Source organism: Dipteris shenzhenensis, chromosome 16 (genome assembly GCF_047967505.1).
Source record: "Dipteris shenzhenensis isolate YYH24624 ecotype China chromosome 16, Dip_SZ_1.0, whole genome shotgun sequence".
Taxonomy (NCBI): domain Eukaryota; kingdom Viridiplantae; phylum Streptophyta; class Polypodiopsida; order Gleicheniales; family Dipteridaceae; genus Dipteris; species Dipteris shenzhenensis.
Genome location: NC_141611.1, coordinates 49222764 through 49230095, shown reverse-complemented (window position 1 = coordinate 49230095; position 7332 = coordinate 49222764).

Here is a 7332-nt window from a genome sequence, read left to right as displayed (position 1 = left end):
TTGTAATAGATTACGGACTTGAATCACATTTACAAGAGGTCCTTTAGAGGGATGTATATTATCACACTATATCCAAAGGTGAGTGTCCCTATGCAATAGCCATGGTAAGGGGAAACATGATGGATGTGGTGCTGCTATTAAGCAAGCTCTATTCAAACACCAACTAGCATGCCCTCAAGAAAAGCTCAATGATGCCCATGATGCTATAACATGGCTCACAACCAACCTCTCAATAGGGGCACAATCAACATATAGTAAACAAAGCCTTAGGAATAGTGTCATGAATAGTGTTCCATTAAGTGAAAGTGAATGAAGTGTAAAGGAGAGATAGACAATTTTGAGGCAATTAAAGGAACTTTTAATTTGCAAAGTGAGAGTGCTCTCAACGGAAGCAAGAATGAAAGAAGGAGAGAGAGAGAGAGACAGAGAGAGAGAGACAGAGAGCCACAAGTTTTGGTGGGTGCAGAACCACCCTAATCTTCTTTTTCATTCATTTATATATGTGTTTGAGTATTGTACATAACCGGGGTAAAGGCACAGTGACCTTTAACCCCCACAACCTCCTACTTAAAGGACAATGTGCCTTTAAGGGAGAACAACCAGTGAGCATACTATCCAATGCCCATCAATACACGACAATACTCAAACCGCTGACTAGGTAGACTCTTCGTCAGCATATCTGCAGGGTTATCATCTGTATGAACCTTGACAAGCTCTATGCGCTTGTCCTCAAGTACATCCCTGATGAAATGGTACCTGACCTCAATGTGTTTGGTCTTTGCATGAAAGACGGATTCTGTGCTAGCTGAATAGCACTAATGGAATCCCTATGCAATGTCGGTACACCTGTATGAATCCCCAAATCTCCCACTAGCCGATCAAGCCATATAGCCTCCTTGCAACCCTCTATGGCTGCAACATACTCAGCCTCTGTGGTAGACAAAGCAATGCACTTCTGTGCACGAGACATCCACGACACTGCGCCACCTGCAAAGTTGAACACATAACCAGAAGTGGATCTCCTACTATCCACATGCCCTGCATAGTCTGAATCTGTGTACCCAAGTACACGCATGTCTTCTTTACCAAAGCAGATGCACATCTCCTTAGTACCCTTCATGTACCTCATGATGCACTTAACTGCCTCCCAATGCCTCTTTCCTGAATTAGCCATATACCGGCTAACAACTCCCACTGCAAATGCAATGTCTGGTCTAGTAGCTATCATAGCATACATAAGACTCCCAACCGCTGATGCATAAGGAACCTTGGCCATCATGGCCCTTTCCTCATCTGATTTGGGACTATCTGTATGACTCAGTTTCACATATGGAGGCAATGGAGTACTCACTGCCTTCCCCCCCTCCATATTGAAACGCTGCAATACTTTTGTAACATACTCTTTTTGTGAAAGCCAAAGGAGTTTCCTACTCCGATCATGCGTGATGCGCATACCAAGAATATGACCTTTAAATCCCAAATCCTTCATATCAAAGGCCTCATGCAACTTGGCCTTTAATGCATCTAGCTCATAAGTATTCTTGCTAGCCAATAGCATATCATCCACATATAGTGCCAAGATTATCAGGCTATTATCCTTAGCCCTTTTAGTGTAGAGGCAGTGATCAATTTCACTCCTTCTAAAACCTTGGGACCGAATGAAAGCATCAAACTTCTGATACCATTCTCTAGGCGCTTGCTTAAGACCATAGAGACTCTTCTTCAGCTTGCAAACTAAATGCTCTTTGCCCTTTTCTTCAAAGCCTTCCGGCTGCACCATGTAAATTTCCTCATGCAAATCCCCATGCAAGAAAGCTGTCTTGACATCCATCTACATAAGCTCCATATCCTCTAATGCCACTAGTCCAAGCATGCATCTAAGTGTGGTCATCTTCACAACCGGAGAGAATATTTCATCAAAGTCCACACCCTTCTCTTGCTTGAACCCATTAGCAACCAAACGGGCCTTGTACCTAGGCACATCATCACCTGTGACCTTCATTTTGTAGACCCATTTACATGGTAATGCTTTCTTTCCATGTGGCAAAGAAACCAAGTCCCAAGTCTTATTCTTCATAAGTGAACTCATCTCTGATTGCATAGCATACTCCCACTTGCATTGATCCTCACGCATCATAGCCTCTCTATAGCAAGAAGGCTCCCCGCAATCAGTAAGCATCACATAGTCTACCCCTGGAACAAACTTATCAGGCGGTCTAGACACTCTAGATGATCTTCTCAAGGGCATTTCAGCTTGCTGTCCCACCTGCATATCAACCACATTTGGCTCATCATTTCCACCAATAGATGATCCATCATCTACCCTTGATTGTATACCTGTGGGAGTACTTGGTGGTACCATTTCTTGCACATTTGGTGCATGGACAGCTTGTTGTCTATCAACATACACAGGTGGATTCACATCCTGGAAAGTGATTCTCCTCATTTCCACATCCCTCATGGGTGCCTTATGCATCTTCTTCTCATTGAAGACCACATCATGGCTACGTATGATCTTCTTTACTTCTGGATCCCAGAGACGATAGCCCATCTCTCCACTTTTACCATAACCCAGAAAGATGCATTTCCTACACTTAGGATCTAGCTTCTTTCGAGGCTCTTTTGGCACATGTGCATATGCCTCACACCCAAATATACGCAAATGAGAGTAAGAGGGCTTCTTGCCACTCCATGCCTCTTCAAGAATACCACCATCCAAACTCTTACTAGGTGATCTATTGATCACATGCACTGCAGTCTTCATTGCCTCAGCCCAAAAACCACCAGAAAGACTTGCATTGGAAAGCATGCATTGCAACCTTTCTTGAATGGTATGGTTCATCTTTTTTGCAACTGGATTTTGCTCTCGAGTACGAGGGGATGTGAGCTCCCTCTTAATCCCACGTGTATCACAGAAATGCTGAAAGTCATGAATGAGAGAGATACTCTCCACCATTGTCAGTCCGTAGGCATTTAAGAGTTCTACCTGACTGATTCTCAACCAAGGCCAGCCATTTCTGAAATGGATGGAACACATCACTCTTCCGAGCTATAGCATAAGCCCACACTTTCCTAGTTGCATCATCAATGAATGTCACATAGTATTCAGCCCCACCTAATGACCGTGTAGGCATGGGACCACATACATCTGAATGCACCAAATCAAGCATTTCAAACTCTTTCTTTCCCCTTCTTTTATGGGCTGATTTAGTCTGCTTCCCATAGAGACAATGCTCACAAAATTCAAAATCAGAGAAACTCAAATGCGGTACATAACCCAAATGGCATAAGAGTTTCATTCCATTCTTGCTCATGTGCCCCAACCTGCAATGCCACAAAGAAGTGCTTGGTTGCTCGGTTATTGCAACAACATGATCAAATACCCCTGATACATGTAAGGGATACAAAGTCCCACACTTGGCACCCCTGGCCAAAAGCATAGAGCCCTTCTAAATTTTCCAACTCTGAAAGCCAAAAGTGGTGTGAAAACCAGCATCATCTAGCTGACCCACTGAAATAAGACTCTTGGTCAGCTTAGGCACATGTCTCACATGTTTTAAAACAAATGCAAACCCATTTGCAAAAGAAAACTTTATGTCACCTGCTCCCACTATGTCACATGCATAGTCATTTCCAAGATGCACACAACCTGTCTTTCCACTGTTATAAGTGGATAACCATTCCTATGGGGAGTAACATGGAATGAAGCACCAGAATCCAAAATCCAATCCTGGGAATATGCATCATCTGAAGTGGTAAGCAACTTTGCAGATAAACTAGACATGAAGAGAACGTCATTGTCACTATCATGTGTGACTGCATTGATCTCCTCGATCTTCACTTTTCCTTTGTCCTCCCTTGGACTCTCTTCCTTTTGATTTGCACCCCAATTTGCATTCTTTTTCTTATTTTTTTGCTCTCTTTTTAGCTTGTAGCAATCCTTTTTCATATGGCCCTTCTTGCCACAGTGGTAACACTCAATGTTTCGTGCCCTGGATTTGCTACGAGACTTCCCTCTTTCTTGGGACTTCCCCCTAAACTGTGATCTGCCCCTTTGCACATTTAAGGCTACATCCTGCTTGTTGCCATCCATAGACTTCCATCTAATCTCCTCGGCCAACAAACTACCCACAACATCATCAAATTTCAGTACTCCACCAAGTGCAGAGTTACTGACAGCTGTACGGAAGGTATCCCATGAGGATGGCAATGAACATAAGAGAAATATTGCCTTAGTCTCCGCCTCGTCTCCACATCAAAATTCATTTTCTGAGCCTGAAGCTAGTTGAAAATAATATTGAATTCATTCAAGTGAGAAGCAATGGAGACCCCTTCTTTCATCTGCAGCTCAAACAACCTCTTCATGAGGTAAACTTTATTAGAGGCAGTTTCCTTCTCATAAGTGGCACACAGTTTCTTCCACAAATCTTTCGTAGTCTGCTCATTTTACTACTGTGAAATAAACTGACTCTGCAAGATGAAGTCTAATAGTAGACTTTGCTAATGCATCCAACTCATTCCAATCATCCTCAGACATATTTGCAGGCTTAGCTTCAATCCCTGCCAAGGGTTTAATCTGCTTCTTTTGAATAAGCACATCCCTTATTTGTTCTTTCCACAAAGAAAAGTTTGTCCCATCAAACTTTTTAATGCTGAAAAACTCCTTTCAGACATGGAAGAGGATGCCATGATGCAAATGAAACAAAATCCCAAATGCTAGTGCCTGCAAGAGAGAATCACACCAAATACCAGGTGCACCCAAATGTGTATGCCACAATAGAGTGAAATATCACCAAAAACTCAAAGCTCAAAGCATCAAAAGATGCACCTGACTCATGTGCATATACTATGCATCCATATGAGCAAATTTGGCCCAAAAGAAAATGCTAATAAGTGCCAAATGACTCAAGCATAAACACCGTCCACTGGCATATGCATCAATAATATCTCATCCAAGAGAGCATAGCACTATCAGTGCATCACTGCAATGTGTCAAAGTTGTCCCTCAGCATAAAATAGCATCCATGTGCAAAGCGTCCATAAAAAATAGCATCCCACAAGGCAATTTGGGCCTATCAGTGCATCCAATAAGGACTGCAATGCATCCAAATGGCCTATAAATCATCCATTGTAACCCAATGCATACCACGAATGAGTGCACACTGCTCAAACTGCAACCAGAGTGATCTGCATAAGGCATACTCAAGAAATCATGGTCCCACGGTAATGAGCACTACTGAAAAGAGAACCTGAGATGCCTCAAAACATGGGCGCCATTGCATAATCGGACTCAGCAAGAAAATCTGCAAATATCTCTCTTCTGCCGGAACTCCAAAATCCCAACCGATGAGTGAGAAATGGGAGTCAACACTTAGCCACTGCCATGTGGCATAAATCTAAGGTTTCAAAACCTTAGAATGAAAAAATGCATAACAGAGAGACGAAATCGAATACACAGAGATCTATAACTCTGAAAATCCTCCACCGAATCGCACAAGAACTGACAGGTAGGGGTTTTTGGGCGTCCGGAACGCAATGGGACAGACAGTTTTAGAAACCGTGGTCTCAATCACTGGGTCCAATACACGGACTGAAAAAAGTTTTTGGAAACAGAGCTATTTGTAAACTCCACCAGAGTGCGAATGATGAGCAACATAGAATTTTTAGGACCTCCTGAGTCCACCGGAAATGGTTGCTCCAAACTTGAGTTCCAACACCTGGGAAAAAAACGCAGAAACTGACACATTGAGTCAGAAATCCAATGAAATGATCCCAGATTCAAGAATGAAGGTGTTTCCAAGCTCCTGAAGTGAAGTGGACACCAAAAGCAAGCAATAGTTGCCTCTACAAGTTAATACGGAGTCTCTGTCATCGAACGGAACAGGGAAAAGCTCAAAAAACGACTTTTTCTTTGAAATCACTTAACAGGCTCTCAAAACCACTTTGCAAAGCCAAAGTGACTTTTCCAAAGGTTCCTCCAAGGTCTCTGCACACTCGAATGCAAGTAAAGTCACCCATAAAGCTTCCCACAGAGCTTCTTCTTCCTCCCACAGAGCTACTGAGCTTTAAGCATTCACGCACGCTCAGCTAGATCACCCGGGCTCTGATACCAGTAGAGAGTGCTCTCAACGGAAGCAAGAACGGAAGAAGAAGAGAGAGAGACAGAGAGACAGAGAGCCACAAGTTTTGGTGGGTGCAGAACCATCCTAATCTTCTTTTTCATTCATTTATATATGTGTTTGAGTATTGTACATAACCGGGGTAAAGGCACAGTGACCTTTAACCCCCACACAAAGTATATGGGGCTTCTCAAACCAAATGCTTAAAACAAGAAACCTTTCTTGTTTCTGTAGTGCATGCATCACAGCAAATCATAACAATTGTGAGGACATTGCAACTATGAAGAGATGGAAGATAGTTCAAGTTCTCCCTCTATGTGAAGATGGATTAGTCATCATGCTCTTGGAGATTGCCTTTGAGAAATAGACCGTACATCCACTCAATTTCTCTACTATCGCTTGAACATGCCAAAACTTCATAGTTCCTCTTCTATTAGGAAAGTACTACCTTTTCTGTTTTAATACATCATGAACATGAGTTGGCAAGCTCAAAACCTTGACTCCACCATTTGCACTAGTCTAAGTGTTTGGGTATAAATCTAAAACATATGATCTCTTCCATGACTTCTTTAAGAATTGTGCTTGCAAATTACCTTCATGAATACCTAGCACCTTTTCAATCATGCTTCATTGATGTGAATCTTCTGGATTCGATAAACAATGTATCCATCCTTCACGTTCGCTTCATCTATTAGCTTGATGAAGTTGGAGAGAGAATCTAAATTGGGCTTTCAAAGATTGTTTGAGGCAATATATCTCACAATTTGAAGATTAGGGGAGGAACAATTGTGTGAGAAGCTCTCACATGTCATGATTTCAAGACTGGGGGAGGAAATATATATGAGACGCTATTTGAGAGTGAAAAGATGGAGAAGCGGGATGACACATTTGGGAGGGGATCCATTGTTAGAGGGGATAGAGGTTGCATGAGGAGTAAAATAGAGAAAGGTTGAGAGGTAACGATGAAGGGAGTTGGAAATGGTGAAGGACTAAATAGACAAAGGAGTCATAAAAGGGGAATGAAATGGAATAATGGAGGCTTAAGTATAGTGAAGGCCATCGTGGTGGTCTACTGTTATGAGATAATGGAGCAACAATGCGAGAAGCAAAATGCATAAAATAAACAATACATAAAGCTCACACAATGGAAGAGACAAAGAGACACTGATATACGTGGTTCACCTGTTATAGGCTACATCCACAGAGAAACAGC